We start from the raw sequence: 22,195 nt of genomic DNA, 5'->3' as shown, positions 1-22,195 counted from the left end.
GACACGGAAGAGGAAGAAGCAGAAGAGGAAGACGCAGAAGAGGAAGACACGGAAGAGGAAGACAGAGAAGAGGAAGATGCAGAAGAGGAAGACGCAGAAGAGGAAGACACGGAAGAGGAAGACACGGAAGAGGAAGACGCAGAAGAGGAAGACGTGGAAGAGGAAGATGCAGAAGAGGAAGACACGGAAGAGGAAGATGCAGAAGAGGAAGACGCAGAAGAGGAAGACACAGAAGAGGAAGACACAGAAGAGGAAGACACGGAAGAGGAAGACACGGAAGAGGAAGACTCGGAAGAGGAAGACGCAGAAGAGGAAGACGCGGAAGAGGAAGATACAGCAGAGGATGATACAGAAGAGGAAGACGCAGAATAGGAAGACGCAGAAGAGGAAGACCCAGAAGAGGAAGACGCAGAAGAGGAAGACGCGGAAGAGGAAGACACAGAAGAGGAAGACACGGAAGAGGAAGATGCAGAAGAGGAAGACGCGGAAGAGGAAGGCGCAGAAGTGGAAGACGCGGAAGAGGAAGATGCAGAAGAGGATGATGCAGAAGAGGATGACGCGGAAGAGGAAGACGCAGAAGAGGAAGACACGGAAGAGGAAGACATGGAAGAGGAAGAGGCAGAAGAGGAAGACACGGAAGAGGAAGACGCGGAAGAGGAAGACGCAGAAGAGGAAGACGCAGAAGAGGAAGACGCGGAAGAGGATGACGCAGAAGAGGAAGACACGGAAGAGGAAGACATGGAAGAGGAAGAGGCAGAAGAGGAAGGCACGGAAGAGGAAGACGCGGAAGAGGAAGATGCAGAAGAGGAAGATGCAGAAGAGGAAGACACAGAAGAGGACGACGCAGAAGAGGAAGACGCGGAAGAGGAAGACGCGGAAGAGGAAGACGCAGAAGAGGAAGACACGGAAGAGGAAGACACGGAAGAGGAAGAGGCAGAAGAGGAAGACACGGTAGAGGAAGACGCAGAAGAAGAAGATGCAGAAGAGGAAGACACGGAAGAGGAAGAGGCAGAAGAGGAAGGCACGGAAGAGGAAGACATGGAAGAGGAAGATGCAGAAGAGGAAGACACAGAAGAGGACGATGCAGAAGAGGAAGACGCGGAAGAGGAAGACATGGAAGAGGAAGAGGCAGAAGAGGAAGGCACGGAAGAGGAAGACATGGAAGAGGAAGATGCAGAAGAGGAAGATGCAGAAGAGGAAGACACAGAAGAGGACGACGCAGAAGAGGAAGACGCGGAAGAGGAAGACGCAGAAGAGGAAGACACGGAAGAGGAAGACACGGAAGAGGAAGAGGCAGAAGAGGAAGACACGGTAGAGGAAGACGCAGAAGAAGAAGATGCAGAAGAGGAAGACACGGAAGAGGAAGATGCAGAAGAGGGAGATGCAGAAGAGGAAGACGCAGAAGAGGAAGATGCAGAAGAGGAAGACACGGAAGAGGAAGACGCAGAAGAGGAAGACACGGAAGAGGAAGACGCAGAAGAGGAAGACACGGAAGAGGAAGACGCGGAAGAGGAAGATGCAGAAGAGGAAGATGCAGAAGAGGAAGACACGGAAGAGGAAGACATGGAAGAGGAAGATGCAGAAGAGGAAGATGCAGAAGAGGAAGACACGGAAGAGGAAGACGCAGAAGAGGAAGACGCAGAAGAGGGAGACGAAGAAGAGGAAGACACAGAAGAGGAAGACGCAGAAGAGGAAGACACAGAAGAGGAAGACGCAGAAGAGGAAGATGCGGAAGAGGAAGATGCAGAAGAGGAAGATGCAGAAGAGGAAGACACGGAAGAGGAAGATGCAGAAGAGGAAGACACGGAAGAGGAAGACATGGAAGAGGAAGATGCAGAACAGGAAGACGCAGTAGAGGAAGATGCAGAAGAGGAAGACGCGGAAGAGGAAGATACGGAAGAGGAAGACGCAGAAGAGGAAGACGCGGAAGAGGAAGATGCAGAAGAGGAAGACGCAGAAGAGGAAGATGCAGAAGAGGAAGACACGGAAGAGGAAGACACAGAAGAGGAAGATGCAGAAGAGGAAGACGCAGAAGAGGAAGACACAGAAGAGGAAGATGCTGAAGAGGAAGGTGCAGAAGAGGAAGATGCAGAAGAGGAAGACGCGGAAGAGGAAGATGCAGAAGGGGAAGACATGGAAGAGGAAGACACAGAAGAGGAAGTTGCAGAAGAGGAAGACACGGAAGAGGAAGACGCGGAAGAGGAAGATGCAGAAGAGGAAGACGCAGAAGTGGAAGACGCAGAAGAGGAAGACGCAGAAGAGGAAGACACGGAAGAGGAAGACACGGAAGAGGAAGAGGCAGAAGAGGAAGACACGGAAGAGGAAGACGCGGAAGAGGAAGATGCAGAAGAGGAAGACACGGAAGAGGAAGATGCAGAAGAGGAAGATGCAGAAGAGGAAGACGCTGAAGAGGAAGACGCAGAAGAGGAAGACGCGGAAGAGGAAGATGCAGAAGACGAAGACACGGAAGAGGAAGAAGCAGAAGAGGAAGATGCAGAAGAGGAAGACATGGAAGAGGAAGATGCAGAAGAGGAAGACGCAGAAGAGGAAGACACGGAAGAGGAAGACACGGAAGAGGAAGACGCAGAAGAGGAAGACGCAGAAGAGGAAGACACGGAAGAGGAAGACACGGAAGAGGAAGACGCAGAAGAGGAAGACGCGGAAGAGGAAGATGCAGAAGAGGAAGACACGGAAGAGGAAGATGCAGAAGAGGAAGACGCGGAAGAGGAAAATGCAGAAGAGGAAGACACGGAAGAGGAAGACATGGAAGAGGAAGACGCAGAAGATGAGGAAGCAGAAGAGGAAGATGCATATAAGGAAGACACAGAGGAGGAAGACGCAGAAGAGGAAGACACGGAAGAGGAAGAAGCAGAAGAAGAAGATGCAGAAGAGGAAGACATGGAAGAGGAAGATGCAGAAGAGGAAGACGCAGAAGAGGATGACACGGAAGAGGAAGACACGGAAGAGGAAGACGCAGAAGAGGAAGACGCAGAAGAGGAAGACACGGAAGAGGAAGACATGGAAGAGGAAGACGCAGAAGAGGAAGACGTGGAAGAGGAAGATGCAGAAGAGGAAGACACGGAAGAGGAAGATGCAGAAGAGGAAGACGCGGAAGAGGAAAATGCAGAAGAGGAAGACACGGAAGAGGAAGACACGGAAGAGGAAGACGCAGAAGATGAGGAAGCAGAAGAGGAAGACACGGAAGAGGAAGACGCAGAAGAGGAAAATGCACAAGAGGAAGACATGGAAGAGGAAGATGCAGAAGAGGAAGACGCAGAAGAGGAAGACACGGAAGAGGAAGACACGGAAGAGGAAGACGCAGAAGAGGAAGACGCAGAAGAAGAAGACGCAGAAGAGGAAGACACGGAAGAGGAAGACGCAGAAGATGAGGAAGCAGAAGAGGAAGACATGGAAGAGGAAGGCACGGAAGAGGAAGATGCAGAAGAGGAAGACGCAGAAGAGGAAGACACGGAAGAGGAAGACGGAGAAGAGGAAGACGCGGAAGAGGAAGACGCGGAAGAGGAAGACACGGAAGAGGAAGATGCAGAAGAAGAAGACGCAGAAGAGGAAGATGCAGAAGAGGAAGACACGGAAGAGGAAGACGCAGAAGAGGAAGATGCAGAAGAGGAAGACACGGAAGAGGAAGATGCAGAAGAGGAAGACGCGGAAGAGCAAGATGCAGAAGAGGAAGATGCAGAAGAGGAAGACACGGAAGAGGAAGATGCAGAAGAGGAAGATGCTGAAGAGGAAGATGCAGAAGCGGAAGACAGGGAAGAGGAAGATGCGGAAGAGGAAGATGCAGAAGAGGAAGATGCAGAAGAGGAAGACACAGAAGAGGAAGACGTGGAAGAGTAAGATTCGGAAGAGGAAGACACGGAAGAGGAAGATGTAGAAAAGGAAGATGCAGAAGAGGAAGTCGCAGAAGAGGAAGACGCAGAAGAGGAAGACGTGGAAGAGGAAGACGCAGAAGAGGAAGACACGGAAGAGGAAGACACGGAAGAGGAAGAGGCAGAAGAGGAAGACACGGAAGAGGAAGACGCAGAAGAGGAAGATGCAGAAGAGGAAGACACAGAAGAGGAAGATGCAGAAGAGGAAGATGCAGAAGAGGAAGACACAGAAGAGGAAGACATGGAAGAGGAAAATGCAGAAGAGGAAGACGCAGAAGAGGAAGACGCAGAAGAGGAAGACGCAGAAGAGGAAGACACAGAAGAGGGAGACACGGAAGAGGAAGACACGGAAGAGGAAGACGCAGAAGAGGAAGACGCGGAAGAGGAAGATACAGCAGAGGAAGATACAGAAGAGGAAGACGCAGAATAGGAAGACGCAGAAGAGGAAGACGCAGAAGAGGAAGACGCAGAAGAGGAAGACGCGGAAGAGGAAGACACGGAAAAGGAAGAAGCAGAAGAGGAAGACGCGAAAGACGAAGATGTAGAAGAGGAAAACACGGAAGAGGAAGACACGGAAGAGGAAGACACGGAAGAGGAAGACGCAGAAGAGGAAGATGCAGAAGAGGAAGACACAGAAGAGGAAGACACGGAAGAGGAGGATGCTGAAGAGGAAGACGCAGAAGAGGAAGATGCAGAAGAGGAAGACGCAGAAGAGGAAGATGCAGAAGAGAAAGATGCAGAAGAGGAAGACACGGAAGAGGAAGACGCAGAAGAGGAAGATGCAGAAGAGGAAGACGCAGAAGAGGAAGACGTGGAAGAGGAAGGCGCAGAAGAGGAAGACACGGAAGAGGAAGATGCAGAAGAGGAAAATGCAGAAGAGGAAGACGCGGAAGAGGAAGATGCGGAAGAGGAAGACACGGAACAGGAAAACACGGAAGAGGAAGAGGCAGAAGAGGAAGACACGGAAGTGGAAGACGCGGAAGAGGAAGACGCAGAAGAGGAAGATGCAGAAGAGGAAGACGCGGAAGAGGAAGACGCAGAAGAGGAAGACACGATAGAGGAAGACACGGAAGAGGAAGAGGCAGAAGAGGAAGACACGGAAGAAGAAGACGCGGAAGAGGAAGATGCAGAAGAGGAAGATGCAGAAGAGGAAGATGCAGAAGAGGAAGATGCAGAAGAGGAAGACGCGGAAGAGGAAGATGCAGAAGAGGAAGACGCAGAAGAGGAAGACACAGAAGAGGAAGATGCAGAAGAGGAAGACGCAGAAGAGGAAGACGCAGAAGAGGAAGACGCAGAAGAGGAAGACGCAGAAGAGGAAGATGCAGAAGAGGAAGACGCAGAAGAGGAAGATGCAGAAGAGGAAGACACAGAAGAGGAAGATGCAGAAGAGGAAGACGCAGAAGAGGAAGACGCAGAAGAGGAAGACGCAGAAGAGGAAGGCGCAGAAGAGGAAGACGCAGAAGAGGAAGATGCAGAAGAGGAAGATGCAGAAGAGGAAGATGGAGAAGAGGAAGACGCAGAAGAGGAAGACACGGAAGAGGAAGATGCAGAAGAGGAAGACGCAGAAGAGGAAGACACAGAAGAGGAAGACACGGAAGAGGAAGATACAGCAGAGGAAGATACAGAAGAGGAAGACGCAGAAGAGGAAGATGCAGAAGACGAAGACGCAGAAGAGGAAGACGCAGAAGAGGAAGACGCGGAAGAGGAAGACACGGAAGAGGAAGAAGCAGAAGAGGAAGACGCGAAAGAGGAAGATATAGAAGAGGAAGACAAGGAAGAGGAAGACACGGAAGAGGAAGACGCAGAAGAGAAAGATGCAGAAGAGGAAGACACCGAAGAGGAAGACACGGAACAGGAGGATGCTGAAGAGTAAGACGCAGAAGAGGAAGATGCAGAAGAGGAAGACGCAGAAGAGGAAGATGCAGAAGAGAAAGATGCAGAAGAGGAAGACACGGAAGAGGAAGACGCAGAAGAGGAAGATGCAGAAGAGGAAGGCGCAGAAGAGGAAGACACGGAAGAGGAAGACACGGAAGAGGAAGGCACGGAACAGGAAGACGCAGAAGAGGAAGACGCGGAAGAGGAAGACGCAGTAGAGGAAGACACGGAAGAGGAAGACACGGAAGAGGAAGAGGCAGAAGAGGAAGACACGGAAGAGGAAGATGCAGAAGAGGAAGATGCAGAAGAGGAAGACGCAGAAGAGGAAGACACAGAAGAGGAAGACACAGAAGAGGAAGACACGGAAGAGGAAGACACGGAAGAGGAAGACACGGAAGAGGAAGACGCAGAAGAGGAAGATGCAGAAGAGGAAAATACAGCAGAGGAAGATACAGAAGAGGAAGACGCAGAATAGGAAGATGCAGAAGAGGAAGACGCGGAAGAGGAAGACACGGAAGAGGAAGAAGCAGAAGAGGAAGACGCGAAACACGAAGATGTAGAAGAGGAAGACACGGAAGAGGAAGACACGGAAGAGGAAGACACGGAAGAGGAAGACGCAGAAGAGGAAGATGCAGAAGAGGAAGACACAGAAGAGGAAGACACGGAAGAGGAGGATGCTGAAGAGGAAGACGCAGAAGAGGAAGAAGCAGAAGAGGAAGACGCAGAAGAGGAAGACATGGAAGAGGAAGACGCAGAAGAGGAAGACACGGAAGAGGAAGACATGGAAGAGGAAGATGCAGAAGAGGAAGACGCAGAAGAGGAAGACGCGGAAGAGGAAGGCGCAGAAGAGGAAGACACGGAAGAGGAAGATGCAGAAGAGGAAGATGCAGAAGAGGAAGACGCGGAAGAGGAAGACGCGGAAGAGGAAGACATGGAAGAGGAAAACACGGAAGAGGAAGAGGCAGAAGAGGAAGACACGGAAGGAGAAGAGGCGGAAGAGGAAGATGCAGAAGAGGAAGATGCAGAAGAGGAAGACGCGGAAGAGGAAGACGCAGAAGAGGAAGACTCGATAGAGGAAGACACGGAAGAGGAAGAGGCAGAAGAGGAAGACACGGAAGGAGAAGACGCGGAAGAGGAAGATGCAGAAGAGGAAGATGCAGAAGAGGAAGATGCAGAAGAGGAAGACGCAGAAGAGGAAGACGCAGAAGAGGAAGACGTGGAACAGGAAGACGCAGAAGAGGAAGACGCGGAAGAGGAAGATGCACAAGAGGAAGACGCAGAAGAGGAAGACACAGAAGAGGAAGACGCAGAAGAGGAAGATGCAGAAGAGGAAGACGCAGAAGAGGAAGATGCAGAAGAGGAAGATGCAGAAGAGGAAGATGCAGAAGAGGAAGATGGAGAAGAGAAAGACGCAGAAGAGGAAGACACGGAAGAGGAAGATGCAGAAGACGAAGACGCAGAAGGGTAAGACACAGAAGAGGAAGACACGGAAGAGGAAGATACAGCAGAGGAAGATACAGAAGAGGAAGACGCAGAAGAGGAAGATGCAGAAGAGGAAGACGCAGAAGAGGAAGACGCAGAAGAGGAAGACGCGGAAGAGGAAGACACAGAAGAGGAAGAAGCAGAAGAGGAAGACGCGAAAGAGGAAGATATAGAAGAGGAAGACACGGAAGAGGAAGACGCAGAAGAGGAAGATGCAGAAGAGGAAGACGCAGAAGAGGAAGACGCGGAAGAGGAAGGCGCAGAAGAGGAAGACACGGAAGAGGAAGATGCAGAAGAGGAAGATGCAGAAGAGGAAGACGCGGAAGAGGAAGATGCGGAAGAGGAAGACACGGAACAGGAAAACACGGAAGAGGAAGAGGCAGAAGAGGAAGACACAGAAGTGGAAGACGCGGAAGAGAAAGACGCAGAAGAGGAAGATGCAGAAGAGGAAGACGCGGAAGAGGAAGACGCAGAAGAGGAAGACACGATAGAGGAAGACACGGAAGAGGAAGAGGCAGAAGAGGAAGACACGGAAGAAGAAGACGCGGAAGAGGAAGATGCAGAAGAGGAAGATGCAGAAGAGGAAGATGCAGAAGAGGAAGATGCAGAAGAGGAAGACGCAGAAGAGGAAGACGCGGAAGAGGAAGATGCAGAAGAGGAAGACGCAGAAGAGGAAGACACAGAAGAGGAAGACGCAGAAGAGGAAGACGCAGAAGAGGAAGATGCAGAAGAGGAAGACGCAGAAGAGGAAGATGCAGAAGAGGAAGATGCAGAAGAGGAAGATGGAGAAGAGGAAGACGCAGAATAGGAAGACACGGAAGAGGAAGATGCAGAAGAGGAAGACGCAGAAGAGGAAGACACAGAAGAGGAAGACAGGGAAGAGGAAGATACAGCAGAGGAAGATACAGAAGAGGAAGACGCAGAAGAGGAAGATGCAGAAGAGGAAGACGCAGAAGAGGAAGACGCAGAAGAGGAAGACGCGGAAGAGGAAGACACGGAAGAGGAAGAAGCAGAAGAGGAAGACGCGAAAGAGGAAGATATAGAAGAGGAAGACACGGAAGAGGAAGACACGGAAGAGGAAGACGCAGAAGAGAAAGATGCAGAAGAGGAAGACACAGAAGAGGAAGACACGGAACAGGAGGATGCTGAAGAGGAAGACGCAGAAGAGGAAGATGCAGAAGAGGAAGACGCAGAAGAGGAAGATGCAGAAGAGAAAGATGCAGAAGAGGAAGACACGGAAGAGGAAGACGCAGAAGAGGAAGATGCAGAAGAGGAAGGCGCAGAAGAGGAAGACACGGAAGAGGAAGACACGGAAGAGGAAGGCACGGAACAGGAAGACGCTGAAGAGGAAGACGCGGAAGAGGAAGACGCAGAAGAGGAAGACACGGAAGAGGAAGACACGGAAGAGGAAGAGGCAGAAGAGGAAGACACGGAAGAGGAAGATGCAGAAGAGGAAGATGCAGAAGAGGAAGACGCAGAAGAGGAAGACGCAGAAGAGGAAGACACAGAAGAGGAAGACACAGAAGAGGAAGACACGGAAGAGGAAGACACGGAAGAGGAAGACGCGGAAGAGGAAGACGCAGAAGAGGAAGACGCGGAAGAGGAAAATACAGCAGAGGAAGATACAGAAGAGGAAGACGCAGAATAGGAAGACGCAGAAGAGGAAGACGCAGAAGAGGAAGACGCGGAAGAGGAAGACACGGAAGAGGAAGAAGCAGAAGAGGAAGACGTGAAACACGAAGATGTAAAAGAGGAAGACACGGAAGAGGAAGACACGGAAGAGGAAGACACGGAAGAGGAAGACGCAGAAGAGGAAGATGCAGAAGAGGAAGACACAGAAGAGGAAGACACGGAAGAGGAGGATGCTGAAGAGGAAGACGCAGAAGAGGAAGAAGCAGAAGAGGAAGACGCAGAAGAGGAAGACATGGAAGAGGAAGACGCAGAAGAGGAAGACACGGAAGAGGAAGACATGGAAGAGGAAGATGCAGAAGAGGAAGACGCAGAAGAGGAAGACGCGGAAGAGGAAGGCGCAGAAGAGGAAGACACGGAAGAGGAAGATGCAGAAGAGGAAGATGCAGAAGAGGAAGACGCGGAAGAGGAAGACGCAGAAGAGGAAGACACGGAAGAGGAAAACACGGAAGAGGAAGAGGCAGAAGAGGAAGACACGGAAGGAGAAGACGCGGAAGAGGAAGATGCAGAAGAGGAAGATGCAGAAGAGGAAGACGCGGAAGAGGAAGACGCAGAAGAGGAAGACTCGATAGAGGAAGACACGGAAGAGGAAGAGGCAGAAGAGGAAGACACGGAAGGAGAAGACGCGGAAGAGGAAGATGCAGAAGAGGAAGATGCAGAAGAGGAAGATGCAGAAGAGGAAGACGCAGAAGAGGAAGACGCAGAAGAGGAAGACGTGGAACAGGAAGACGCAGAAGAGGAAGACGCGGAAGAGGAAAATGCAGAAGAGGAAGACGCAGAAGAGGAAGACGCAGAAGAGGAAGACGCAGAAGAGGAAGATGCAGAAGAGGAAGATGCAGAAGAGGAAGATGCAGAAGAGGAAGATGCAGAAGAGGAAGATGCAGAAGAGGAAGATGGAGAAGAGAAAGACGCAGAAGAGGAAGACACGGAAGTGGAAGATGCAGAAGAGGAAGACGCAGAAGGGTAAGACACAGAAGAGGAAGACACGGAAGAGGAAGATACAGCAGAGGAAGATACAGAAGAGGAAGACGCAGAAGAGGAAGATGCAGAAGAGGAAGACGCAGAAGAGGAAGACGCAGAAGAGGAAGACGCGGAAGAGGAAGACACAGAAGAGGAAGAAGCAGAAGAGGAAGACGCGAAAGAGGAAGATATAGAAGAGGAAGACACGGAAGAGGAAGACACGGAAGAGGAAGACGCAGAAGAGAAAGATGCAGAAGAGGAAGACACAGAAGAGGAATACATGGAAGAGGAGGATGCTGAAGAGGAAGATGCAGAAGAGGAAGATGCAGAAGAGGAAGATGCAGAAGAGGAAGATGCAGAAGAGAAAGATGCAGAAGAGGAAGACATGGAAGAGGAAGACGTAGAAGAGGAAGACGCAGAAGAGGAAGACGCAGAAGAGGAAGACACGGAAGAGTCAGACTCGGAAGAGGAAGACGCAGAATAGGAAGACGCAGAAGAGGAAGACGCAGAAGAGGAAGACGCAGAAGAGGAAGACGCGGAAGAGGAAGACACGGAAGAGGAAGAAGCAGAAGAGGAAGACGCGAAACACGAAGATGTAGAAGAGGAAGACACGGAAGAGGAAGACACGGAAGAGGAAGACACGGAAGAGGAAGACGCAGAAGAGGAAGATGCAGAAGAGGAAGACACAGAAGAGGAAGACACGGAAGAGGAGGATGCTGAAGAGGAAGACGCAGAAGAGGAACAAGCAGAAGAGGAAGACGCAGAAGAGGAAGACATGGAAGAGGAAGATGCGGAAGAGGAAGACACGGAAGAGGAAGACATGGAAGAGGAAGATGCAGAAGAGGAAGACGCAGAAGAGGAAGACGCGGAAGAGGAAGGCGCAGAAGAGGAAGACACGGAAGAGGAAGATGCAGAAGAGGAAGATGCAGAAGAGGAAGACGTGGAAGAGGAAGACGCGGAAGAGGAAGACACGGAAGAGGAAAACACGGAAGAGGAAGAGGCAGAAGAGGAAGACACGGAAGGAGAAGAGGCGGAAGAGGAAGATGCAGAAGAGGAAGATGCAGAAGAGGAAGACGCGGAAGAGGAAGACGCAGAAGAGGAAGACTCGATAGAGGAAGACACGGAAGAGGAAGAGGCAGAAGAGGAAGACACGGAAGGAGAAGACGCGGAAGAGGAAGATGCAGAAGAGGAAGATGCAGAAGAGGAAGATGCAGAAGAGGAAGACGCAGAAGAGGAAGACGCAGAAGAGGAAGACGTGGAACAGGAAGACGCAGAAGAGGAAGACGCGGAAGAGGAAGATGCAGAAGAGGAAGACGCAGAAGAGGAAGACACAGAAGAGGAAGACGCAGAAGAGGAAGATGCAGAAGAGGAAGACGCAGAAGAGGAAGATGCAGAAGAGGAAGATGCAGAAGAGGAAGATGCAGAAGAGGAAGATGGAGAAGAGAAAGACGCAGAAGAGGAAGACACGGAAGAGGAAGATGCAGAAGAGGAAGACGCAGAAGGGTAAGACACAGAAGAGGAAGACACGGAAGAGGAAGATACAGCAGAGGAAGATACAGAAGAGGAAGACGCAGAAGAGGAAGATGCAGAAGAGGAAGACGCAGAAGAGGAAGACGCAGAAGAGGAAGACGCGGAAGAGGAAGACACAGAAGAGGAAGAAGCAGAAGAGGAAGACGCGAAAGAGGAAGATATAGAAGAGGAAGACACGGAAGAGGAAGACGCAGAAGAGGAAGATGCAGAAGAGGAAGACGCAGAAGAGGAAGACGCGGAAGAGGAAGGCGCAGAAGAGGAAGACACGGAAGAGGAAGATGCAGAAGAGGAAGATGCAGAAGAGGAAGACGCGGAAGAGGAAGATGCGGAAGAGGAAGACACGGAACAGGAAAACACGGAAGAGGAAGAGGCAGAAGAGGAAGACACAGAAGTGGAAGACGCGGAAGAGAAAGACGCAGAAGAGGAAGATGCAGAAGAGGAAGACGCGGAAGAGGAAGACGCAGAAGAGGAAGACACGATAGAGGAAGACACGGAAGAGGAAGAGGCAGAAGAGGAAGACACGGAAGAAGAAGACGCGGAAGAGGAAGATGCAGAAGAGGAAGATGCAGAAGAGGAAGATGCAGAAGAGGAAGATGCAGAAGAGGAAGACGCAGAAGAGGAAGACGCGGAAGAGGAAGATGCAGAAGAGGAAGACGCAGAAGAGGAAGACACAAAAGAGGAAGACGCAGAAGAGGAAGACACAGAAGAGGAAGACGCAGAAGAGGAAGACGCAGAAGAGGAAGATGCAGAAGAGGAAGATGCAGAAGAGGAAGATGGAGAAGAGGAAGACGCAGAAGAGGAAGACACGGAAGAGGAAGATGCAGAAGAGGAAGACGCAGAAGAGGAAGACACAGAAGAGGAAGACAGGGAAGAGGAAGATACAGCAGAGGAAGATACAGAAGAGGAAGACGCAGAAGAGGAAGATGCAGAAGAGGAAGACGCAGAAGAGGAAGACGCAGAAGAGGAAGACGGGGAAGAGGAAGACACGGAAGAGGAAGAAGCAGAAGAGGAAGACGCGAAAGAGGAAGATATAGAAGAGGAAGACACGGAAGAGGAAGACACGGAAGAGGAAGACGCAGAAGAGAAAGATGCAGAAGAGGAAGACACAGAAGAGGAAGACACGGAACAGGAGGATGCTGAAGAGGAAGACGCAGAAGAGGAAGATGCAGAAGAGGAAGACGCAGAAGAGGAAGATGCAGAAGAGAAAGATGCAGAAGAGGAAGACACGGAAGAGGAAGACGCAGAAGAGGAAGATGCAGAAGAGGAAGGCGCAGAAGAGGAAGACACGGATGAGGAAGACACGGAAGAGGAAGGCACGGAACAGGAAGACGCTGAAGAGGAAGACGCGGAAGAGGAAGACGCAGAAGAGGAAGACACGGAAGAGGAAGACACGGAAGAGGAAGAGGCAGAAGAGGAAGATGCAGAAGAGGAAGATGCAGAAGAGGAAGACGCAGAAGAGGAAGACGCAGAAGAGGAAGACACAGAAGAGGAAGACACAGAAGAGGAAGACACGGAAGAGGAAGACACGGAAGAGGAAGACGCGGAAGAGGAAGACGCAGAAGAGGAAGACGCGGAAGAGGAAAATACAGCAGAGGAAGATACAGAAGAGGAAGACGCAGAATAGGAAGACGCAGAAGAGGAAGACGCAGAAGAGGAAGACGCGGAAGAGGAAGACACGGAAGAGGAAGAAGCAGAAGAGGAAGACGTGAAACACGAAGATGTAGAAGAGGAAGACACGGAAGAGGAAGACACGGAAGAGGAAGACACGGAAGAGGAAGACGCAGAAGAGGAAGATGCAGAAGAGGAAGACACAGAAGAGGAAGACACGGAAGAGGAGGATGCTGAAGAGGAAGACGCAGAAGAGGAAGAAGCAGAAGAGGAAGACGCAGAAGAGGAAGACATGGAAGAGGAAGACGCAGAAGAGGAAGACACGGAAGAGGAAGACATGGAAGAGGAAGATGCAGAAGAGGAAGACGCAGAAGAGGAAGACGCGGAAGAGGAAGGCGCAGAAGAGGAAGACACGGAAGAGGAAAACACGGAAGAGGAAGAGGCAGAAGAGGAAGACACGGAAGGAGAAGACGCGGAAGAGGAAGATGCAGAAGAGGAAGATGCAGAAGAGGAAGACGCGGAAGAGGAAGACGCAGAAGAGGAAGACTCGATAGAGGAAGACACGGAAGAGGAAGAGGCAGAAGAGGAAGACACGGAAGGAGAAGACGCGGAAGAGGAAGATGCAGAAGAGGAAGATGCAGAAGAGGAAGATGCAGAAGAGGAAGATGCAGAAGAGGAAGATGCAGAAGAGGAAGACGCGGAAGAGGAAGACGCGGAAGAGGAAGACACGGAAGAGGAAAACACGGAAGAGGAAGAGGCAGAAGAGGAAGACACGGAAGGAGAAGACGCGGAAGAGGAAGATGCAGAAGAGGAAGATGCAGAAGTGGAAGACGCGGAAGAGGAAGACGCAGAAGAGGAAGACTCGATAGAGGAAGACACGGAAGAGGAAGAGGCAGAAGAGGAAGACACGGAAGGAGAAGACGCGGAAGAGGAAGATGCAGAAGAGGAAGATGCAGAAGAGGAAGATGCAGAAGAGGAAGACGCAGAAGAGGAAGACGCAGAAGAGGAAGACGTGGAACAGGAAGACGCAGAAGAGGAAGACGCAGAAGAGGAAGACACAGAAGAGGAAGACGCAGAAGAGGAAGATGCAGAAGAGGAAGATGCAGAAGAGGAAGACGCGGAAGAGGAAGACGCAGAAGAGGAAGACTCGATAGAGGAAGACACGGAAGAGGAAGAGGCAGAAGAGGAAGACACGGAAGGAGAAGACGCGGAAGAGGAAGATGCAGAAGAGGAAGATGCAGAAGAGGAAGATGCAGAAGAGGAAGACGCAGAAGAGGAAGACGCAGAAGAGGAAGACGTGGAACAGGAAGACGCAGAAGAGGAAGACGCGGAAGAGGAAAATGCAGAAGAGGAAGACGCAGAAGAGGAAGACACAGAAGAGGAAGACGCAGAAGAGGAAGATGCAGAAGAGGAAGATGCAGAAGAGGAAGATGCAGAAGAGGAAGATGCAGAAGAGGAAGATGCAGAAGAGGAAGATGGAGAAGAGAAAGACGCAGAAGAGGAAGACACGGAAGAGGAAGATGCAGAAGAGGAAGACGCAGAAGGGTAAGACACAGAAGAGGAAGACACGGAAGAGGAAGATACAGCAGAGGAAAATACAGAAGAGGAAGACGCAGAAGAGGAAGATGCAGAAGAGGAAGACGCAGAAGAGGAAGACGCAGAAGAGGAAGACGCGGAAGAGGAAGACACAGAAGAGGAAGAAGCAGAAGAGGAAGACGCGAAAGAGGAAGATATAGAAGAGGAAGACACGGAAGAGGAAGACACGGAAGAGGAAGACGCAGAAGAGAAAGATGCAGAAGAGGAAGACACAGAAGAGGAATACATGGAAGAGGAGGATGCTGAAGAGGAAGATGCAGAAGAGGAAGATGCAGAAGAGGAAGATGCAGAAGAGGAAGATGCAGAAGAGAAAGATGCAGAAGAGGAAGACACGGAAGAGGAAGACGCAGAAGAGGAAGACGCAGAAGAGGAAGACGCAGAAGAGGAAGACACGGAAGAGTCAGACTCGGAAGAGGAAGACGCAGAATAGGAAGACGCAGAAGAGGAAGACGCAGAAGAGGAAGACGCAGAAGAGGAAGACGCGGAAGAGGAAGACACGGAAGAGGAAGAAGCAGAAGAGGAAGACGCGAAACACGAAGATGTAGAAGAGGAAGACACGGAAGAGGAAGACACGGAAGAGGAAGACACGGAAGAGGAAGACGCAGAAGAGGAAGATGCAGAAGAGGAAGACACAGAAGAGGAAGACACGGAAGAGGAGGATGCTGAAGAGGAAGACGCAGAAGAGGAACAAGCAGAAGAGGAAGACGCAGAAGAGGAAGACATGGAAGAGGAAGATGCGGAAGAGGAAGACACGGAAGAGGAAGACATGGAAGAGGAAGATGCAGAAGAGGAAGACGCAGAAGAGGAAGACGCGGAAGAGGAAGGCGCAGAAGAGGAAGACACGGAAGAGGAAGATGCAGAAGAGGAAGATGCAGAAGAGGAAGACGTGGAAGAGGAAGACGCGGAAGAGGAAGACACGGAAGAGGAAAACACGGAAGAGGAAGAGGCAGAAGAGGAAGACACGGAAGGAGAAGAGGCGGAAGAGGAAGATGCAGAAGAGGAAGATGCAGAAGAGGAAGACGCGGAAGAGGAAGACGCAGAAGAGGAAGACTCGATAGAGGAAGACACGGAAGAGGAAGAGGCAGAAGAGGAAGACACGGAAGGAGAAGACGCGGAAGAGGAAGATGCAGAAGAGGAAGATGCAGAAGAGGAAGATGCAGAAGAGGAAGACGCAGAAGAGGAAGACGCAGAAGAGGAAGACGTGGAACAGGAAGACGCAGAAGAGGAAGACGCGGAAGAGGAAGATGCAGAAGAGGAAGACGCAGAAGAGGAAGACACAGAAGAGGAAGACGCAGAAGAGGAAGATGCAGAAGAGGAAGACGCAGAAGAGGAAGATGCAGAAGAGGAAGATGCAGAAGAGGAAGATGCAGAAGAGGAAGATGGAGAAGAGAAAGACGCAGAAGAGGAAGACACGGAAGAGGAAGATGCAGAAGAGGAAGACGCAGAAGGGTAAGACACAGAAGAGGAAGACACGGAAGAGGAAGATACAGCAGAGGAAGATACAGAAGAGGAAGACGCAGAAGAGGAAGATGCAGAAGAGGAAGACGCAGAAGAGGAAGACGCAGAAGAGGAAGACGCGGAAGAGGAAGACACAGAAGAGGAAGAAGCAGAAGAGGAAGACGCGAAAGAGGAAGATATAGAAGAGGAAGACACGGAAGAGGAAGACGCAGAAGAGGAAGATGCAGAAGAGGAAGACGCAGAAGAGGAAGACGCGGAAGAGGAAGGCGCAGAAGAGGAAGACACGGAAGAGGAAGATGCAGAAGAGGAAGATGCAGAAGAGGAAGACGCGGAAGAGGAAGATGCGGAAGAGGAAGACACGGAACAGGAAAACACGGAAGAGGAAGAGGCAGAAGAGGAAGACACAGAAGTGGAAGACGCGGAAGAGAAAGACGCAGAAGAGGAAGATGCAGAAGAGGAAGACGCGGAAGAGGAAGACGCAGAAGAGGAAGACACGATAGAGGAAGACACGGAAGAGGAAGAGGCAGAAGAGGAAGACACGGAAGAAGAAGACGCGGAAGAGGAAGATGCAGAAGAGGAAGATGCAGAAGAGGAAGATGCAGAAGAGGAAGATGCAGAAGAGGAAGACGCAGAAGAGGAAGACGCGGAAGAGGAAGATGCAGAAGAGGAAGACGCAGAAGAGGAAGACACAGAAGAGGAAGACGCAGAAGAGGAAGACACAGAAGAGGAAGACGCAGAAGAGGAAGACGCAGAAGAGGAAGATGCAGAAGAGGAAGATGCAGAAGAGGAAGATGGAGAAGAGGAAGACGCAGAAGAGGAAGACACGGAAGAGGAAGATGCAGAAGAGGAAGACGCAGAAGAGGAAGACACAGAAGAGGAAGACAGGGAAGAGGAAGATACAGCAGAGGAAGATACAGAAGAGGAAGACGCAGAAGAGGAAGATGCAGAAGACGAAGACGCAGAAGAGGAAGACGCAGAAGAGGAAGACGGGGAAGAGGAAGACACGGAAGAGGAAGAAGCAGAAGAGGAAGACGCGAAAGAGGAAGATATAGAAGAGGAAGACACGGAAGAGGAAGACACGGAAGAGGAAGACGCAGAAGAGAAAGATGCAGAAGAGGAAGACACAGAAGAGGAAGACACGGAACAGGAGGATGCTGAAGAGGAAGACGCAGAAGAGGAAGATGCAGAAGAGGAAGACGCAGAAGAGGAAGATGCAGAAGAGAAAGATGCAGAAGAGGAAGACACGGAAGAGGAAGACGCAGAAGAGGAAGATGCAGAAGAGGAAGGCGCAGAAGAGGAAGACACGGATGAGGAAGACACGGAAGAGGAAGGCACGGAACAGGAAGACGCTGAAGAGGAAGACGCGGAAGAGGAAGACGCAGAAGAGGAAGACACGGAAGAGGAAGACACGGAAGAGGAAGAGGCAGAAGAGGAAGATGCAGAAGAGGAAGATGCAGAAGAGGAAGACGCAGAAGAGGAAGACGCAGAAGAGGAAGACACAGAAGAGGAAGACACAGAAGAGGAAGACACGGAAGAGGAAGACACGGAAGAGGAAGACGCGGAAGAGGAAGACGCAGAAGAGGAAGACGCGGAAGAGGAAAATACAGCAGAGGAAGATACAGAAGAGGAAGACGCAGAATAGGAAGACGCAGAAGAGGAAGACGCAGAAGAGGAAGACGCGGAAGAGGAAGACACGGAAGAGGAAGAAGCAGAAGAGGAAGACGTGAAACACGAAGATGTAGAAGAGGAAGACACGGAAGAGGAAGACACGGAAGAGGAAGACACGGAAGAGGAAGACGCAGAAGAGGAAGATGCAGAAGAGGAAGACACAGAAGAGGAAGACACGGAAGAGGAGGATGCTGAAGAGGAAGACGCAGAAGAGGAAGAAGCAGAAGAGGAAGACGCAGAAGAGGAAGACATGGAAGAGGAAGACGCAGAAGAGGAAGACACGGAAGAGGAAGACATGGAAGAGGAAGATGCAGAAGAGGAAGACGCAGAAGAGGAAGACGCGGAAGAGGAAGGCGCAGAAGAGGAAGACACGGAAGAGGAAGATGCAGAAGAGGAAGATGCAGAAGAGGAAGACGCGGAAGAGGAAGACGCGGAAGAGGAAGACACGGAAGAGGAAAACACGGAAGAGGAAGAGGCAGAAGAGGAAGACACGGAAGGAGAAGACGCGGAAGAGGAAGATGCAGAAGAGGAAGATGCAGAAGAGGAAGACGCGGAAGAGGAAGACGCAGAAGAGGAAGACTCGATAGAGGAAGACACGGAAGAGGAAGAGGCAGAAGAGGAAGACACGGAAGGAGAAGACGCGGAAGAGGAAGATGCAGAAGAGGAAGATGCAGAAGAGGAAGATGCAGAAGAGGAAGATGCAGAAGAGGAAGACGCAGAAGAGGAAGACGTGGAACAGGAAGACGCAGAAGAGGAAGACGCAGAAGAGGAAGACACAGAAGAGGAAGACGCAGAAGAGGAAGATGCAGAAGAGGAAGATGCAGAAGAGGAAGATGCAGAAGAGGAAGATGCAGAAGAGGAAGATGGAGAAGAGAAAGACGCAGAAGAGGAAGACACGGAGGAGGAAGATGCAGAAGAGGAAGATGCTGAAGGGTAAGACACAGAAGAGGAAGACACGGAAGAGGAAGATACAGCAGAGGAAGATACAGAAGAGGAAGACGCAGAAGAGGAAGATGCAGAAGAGGAAGACGCAGAAGAGGAAGACACAGAAGAGGCAGAAGCAGAAGAGGAAGACGCGAAAGAGGAAGATATAGAAGAGGAAGACACGGAAGAGGAAGACATGGAAGAGGAAGACGCAGAAGAGAAAGATGCAGAAGAGGAAGACACAGAAGAGGAATACATGGAAGAGGAGGATGCTGAAGAGGAAGATGCAGAAGAGGAAGATGCAGAAGAGAAAGATGCAGAAGAGGAAGACACGGAAGAGGAAGACGCAGAAGAGGAAGATGCAGAAGAGGAAGGCGCAGAAGAGGAAGACACAGAAGAGGAAGATGCAGAAGAGGAAGATGCAGAAGAGGAAGACGCGGAAGAGGAAGACGCAGAAGAGGAAGACACGGAAGAGGAAGACGCAGAAGAGGAAGACACGGAAGAGGAAGATGCAGAAGAGGAAGATGCAGAAGAGGAAGACGCGGAAGAGGAAGACGCGGAAGAGGAAGACACGGAAGAGGAAAACACGGAAGAGGAAGAGGCAGAAGAGGAAGACACGGAAGAGGAAGACGCGGAAGAGGAAGACGCAGAAGAGGAAGACTCGATAGAGGAAGACACGGAAGAGGAAGAGGCAGAAGAGGAAGACACGGAAGGAGAAGACGCGGAAGAGGAAGATGCAGAAGAGGAAGATGCAGTAGAGGAAGATGCAGAAGAGGAAGACGCAGAAGAGGAAGACGCAGAAGAGGAAGACGTGGAACAGGAAGACGCAGAAGAGGAAGACGCGGAAGAGGAAGATGCAGAAGAGGAAGACGCAGAAGAGGAAGACACAGAAGAGGAAGACGCAGAAGAGGAAGATGCAGAAGAGGAAGACGCAGAAGAGGAAGATGCAGAAGAGGAAGATGCAGAAGAGGAAGATGCAGAAGAGGAAGATGGAGAAGAGAAAGACGCAGAAGAGGAAGACACGGAAGAGGAAGATGCAGAAGAGGAAGACGCAGAAGGGTAAGACACAGAAGAGGAAGACACGGAAGAGGTAGATACAGCAGAGGAAGATACAGAAGAGGAAGACGCAGAAGAGGAAGATGCAGAAGAGGAAGACGCAGAAGAGGAAGACGCAGAAGAGGAAGACGCGGAAGAGGAAGACACAGAAGAGGAAGAAGCAGAAGAGGAAGACGCGAAAGAGGAAGATATAGAAGAGGAAGACACGGAAGAGGAAGACACGGAAGAGGAAGACGCAGAAGAGAAAGATGCAGAAGAGGAAGACACAGAAGAGGAAGACACGGAAGAGGAGGATGCTGAAGAGGAAGACGCAGAAGAGGAAGATGCAGAAGAGGAAGATGCAGAAGAGGAAGATGCAGAAGAGAAAGATGCAGAAGAGGAAGACACGGAAGAGGAAGACGCAGAAGAGGAAGATGCAGAAGAGGAAGGCGCAGAAGAGGAAGACACGGAAGAGGAAGATGCAGAAGAGGAAGATGCAGAAGAGGAAGACGCGGAAGAGGAAGACGCAGAAGAGGAAGACACGGAAGAGGAAGACGCAGAAGAGGAAGACGCGGAAGAAAAAGGCGCAGAAGAGGAAGACACGGAAGAGGAAGATGCAGAAGAGGATGATGCAGCAGAGGATGACGCGGAAGAGGAAGACGCAGAAGAGGAAGACACGGAAGAGGAAGACATGGAAGAGGAAGAGGCAGAAGAGGAAGACACAGAAGAGGAAGACGCGGAAGAGGAAGACGCAGAAGAGGAAGACGCAGAAGAGGAAGACGCGGAAGAGGATGACGCACAAGAGGAAGACACGGAAGAGGAAGATGTGGAAGAGGAAGAGGCAGAAGAGGAACACACGGAAGAGGAAGACGCGGAAGAGGAAGATGCAGAAGAGGAAGACACGGAAGAGGAAGATGCAGAAGAGGAAGATGCAGAAGAGGAAGACGCAGGAGAGGACGACGCAGAAGAGGAAGACGCGGAAGAGGAAGACGCAGAAGAGGAAGACACGGAAGAGGAAGACACGGAAGAGGAAGAGGCGGAAGAGGAAGACACGGTAGAGGAAGACGCAGAAGAAGAAGATGCAGAAGAGGAAGACACGGAAGAGGAAGATGCAGAAGAGGGAGATGCAGAAGAGGAAGACGCAGAAGAGGAAGACGCAGAAGAGGAAGACACGGAAGAGGAAGACGGAGAAGAGGGAGACATGGAAGAGGAAGACGCAGAAGAGGAAGACACGGAAGAGGAAGACGCGGAAGAGGAAGACGCAGAAGAGGAAGACGCGGAAGAGGAAGACGCAAAAGAGGAAGACGCAGAAAAGGAAGACACAGAAGAGGAAGACGCATAAGAGGAAGATGCAGAAGAGGAAGATGCAGAAGAGGAAGACACGGAAGAGGAAGATGCAGAAGAGGAAGATGCAGAAGAGGAAGACACGGAAGAGGAAGACGCAAAAGAGGAAGACGCAGAAGAGGAAGACGCAGAAGAGGGAGACGAAGAAGAGGAAGACACAGAAGAGGAAGACGCAGAAGAGGAAGACACGGAAGAGGAAGACGCAGAAGAGGAAGACACGGAAGAGGAAGATGCAGAAGAGGAAGATGCAGAAGAGGAAGACACGGAAGAGGAAGACGCAGAACAGGAAGACACGGAAGAGGAAGACGCAGAAGAGGAAGACGCAGTAGAGGAAGATGCAGAAGAGGAAGACGCGGAAGAGGAAGATACGGAAGAGGAAGACGCAGAAGAGGAAGACGAGGAAGAGGAAGATGCAGAAGAGGAAGACGCAGAAGAGGAAGATGCAGAAGAGGAAGACACGGAAGAGGAAGATGCAGAAGAGGAAGATGCAGAAGAGGAAGACGCAGAAGAGGAAGACACAGAAGAGGAAGAAGCTGAAGAGGAAGGTGCAGAAGAGGAAGATGCAGAAGAGGAAGACGCGGAAGAGGAAGACGCAGAAGGGGAAGACACGGAAGAGGAAGACACGGTAGAGGAAGAGGCAGAAGAGGAAGACACGGAAGAGGAAGACGCGGAAGAGGAAGATGCAGAAGAGGAAGACGCAGAAGTGGAAGACGCAGAAGAGGAAGACGCAGAAGAGGAAGAGACGGAAGAGGAAGATGCAGAAGAGGAAGACACGGAAGAGGGAGATGCAGAAGAGGAAGATGCAGAAGAGGAAGACGCAGAAGAGGAAGACACGGAAGAGGAAGAGGCAGAAGAGGAAGACACGGAAGAGGAAGATGCAGAAGAGGAAGATGCAGAAGAGGAAGACGCGGAAGAGGAAGACGCAGAAGAAGAAGATGCAGAAGAGGAAGACATGGAAGAGGAAGACAGAGAAGAGGAAGAGGCAGAAGAAGAAGACACGGAAGAGGAAGACGCAGAAGAAGAAGATGCAGAAGAGGAAGACATGGAAGAGGAAGATGCAGAAGAGGGAGATGCAGAGGAGGAAGATGCAAAAGAGGAAGACGCAGAAGAGGAAGACACGGAAGAGGATGACGCAGAAG

The sequence above is a fragment of the Somniosus microcephalus genome, chromosome 7 (genome assembly GCF_052327205.1).
Source record: "Somniosus microcephalus isolate GS21.2 chromosome 7, FLI_Smic_1.0, whole genome shotgun sequence".
In the NCBI taxonomy this organism is placed as follows: Eukaryota; Metazoa; Chordata; class Chondrichthyes; order Squaliformes; family Somniosidae; genus Somniosus; species Somniosus microcephalus.
Note: the sequence above shows the minus strand (reverse complement) of the source record.